Source organism: Schistocerca nitens, chromosome 1 (assembly GCF_023898315.1).
Source record: "Schistocerca nitens isolate TAMUIC-IGC-003100 chromosome 1, iqSchNite1.1, whole genome shotgun sequence".
Taxonomy (NCBI): domain Eukaryota; kingdom Metazoa; phylum Arthropoda; class Insecta; order Orthoptera; family Acrididae; genus Schistocerca; species Schistocerca nitens.
This window is the reverse complement of record NC_064614.1, coordinates 461198902-461200400: the sequence shown is the minus strand read 5'-3', so window position 1 is coordinate 461200400 and position 1499 is coordinate 461198902. Positions and strand designations below refer to the sequence as shown.

Sequence of the window (1499 nt, the reverse complement as noted above, 5' to 3'; positions counted from 1 at the left end):
CCGTGCACTATTCAGTGTCCCCTCGACGATCACCAGTGGTGTACGGCCAGTGTAGGAGATCGCTCCCCACACCATGATGCCGGGTGTTGGCCCTGTGTGCCTCGGTCGTATGCAGTCCTGATTGTGGCGCTCACCTGCACGGCGCCAAACACGCGTACGACCATCATTGGCACCAAGGCAGAAGCGACTCTCATCGCTGAAGACGACACGTCTCCATTCGTCCCTCCATTCACGCCTGTCGCGACACCACTGGAGGCGGGCTGCACGATGTTGGGGCGTGAGCGGAAGACGGCCTAACGGTGTGCGGGACCGTAGCCCAGCTTCATGGAGACGGTTGCGAATGGTCCTCGCCGATACCCCAGGAGCAACAGTGTCCCTAATTTGCTGGGAAGTGGCGGTGCGGTCCCCTACGGCACTGCGTAGGATCGTACGGTCTTGGCGTGCATCCGTGCGTCGCTGCGGTCCGGTCCCAGGTCGACGGGCACGTGCACCTTCCGCCGACCACTGGCGACAACATCGATGTACTGTGGAGACCTCACGCCCCACGTGTTGAGCAATTCGGCGGTACGTCCACCCGGCCTCCCGCATGCCCACTATACGCCCTCGCTCAAAGTCCGTCAACTGCACATACGGTTCACGTCCACGCTGTCGCGGCATGCTACCAGTGTTAAAGACTGCGATGGAGCTCCGTATGCCACGGCAAACTGGCTGACACTGACGGCGGCGGTGCACAAATGCTGCGCAGCTAGCGCCATTCGACGGCCAACACCGCGGTTCCTGGTGTGTCCGCTGTGCCGTGCGTGTGATCATTGCTTGTACAGCCCTCTCGCAGTGTCCGGAGCAAGTATGGTGGGTCTGACACACCGGTGTCAATGTGTTCTTTTTTCCATTTCCAGGAGTGTATATACTCGTGGTCTAGGGGGTACACGCTTCGGCGGTACATATACTAAAATTGGAACGATACAGAGAAGATTAGCATGGCCCCTGAGCAAGGATGACACGCAAAATCGTGAAGCGTTCCACATTTGTGCCGGCACTGTAGCTCAGCGTATTCGGTCAGAGGGATAGCTGCCCTCTGCAATAAAAAAACTGAGTTAATAGATCAACAACGAGCTTAAAAGGGTGTCTTGCGACGTCCGCCCAGATCAGATGCAACGAACAAAATGAAATAAAAAAAAGGGGGTAGCATCTTCGATTCATAATCAAAACGTCTTCGGTGCCGGGTTCGATCCCCGCCACTGCCTAAATTTTGATAAATAATCAGCATTGGCGGCCGAATACTTCCGGCATAAGAAGTCAGCCTCATTCTGCCAACGGCCTTGTCAAAGAGGGCGGAGGAGCGGATAGAAGTTCAGGGCACTCTCTTGTCCTAGGGGTGGGAAATTGCCCCTAAAGGCGGAAGAAACAGCAATGATCAACGACATGAGGATGCAGAAGGCAATGGAAACCGCTACATTAAAGACACGTAACGTGTATCCACAGGACATGTGGCCTGTAAT

The 1499-nt window shown here is 55.6% G+C and overlaps 1 non-coding gene across 1 annotated transcript; it reads left to right on the top strand.

The window, feature by feature from the left end:
- The first annotated feature begins 922 nt into the window (after window positions 1-922).
- On the top strand, window positions 923-1029 carry LOC126205178 (U6 spliceosomal RNA). Its single transcript, XR_007540550.1, has one exon. It is a non-coding gene; the product is annotated as a U6 spliceosomal RNA (small nuclear RNA).
- The last annotated feature ends 470 nt before the right edge of the window (window positions 1030-1499 follow it).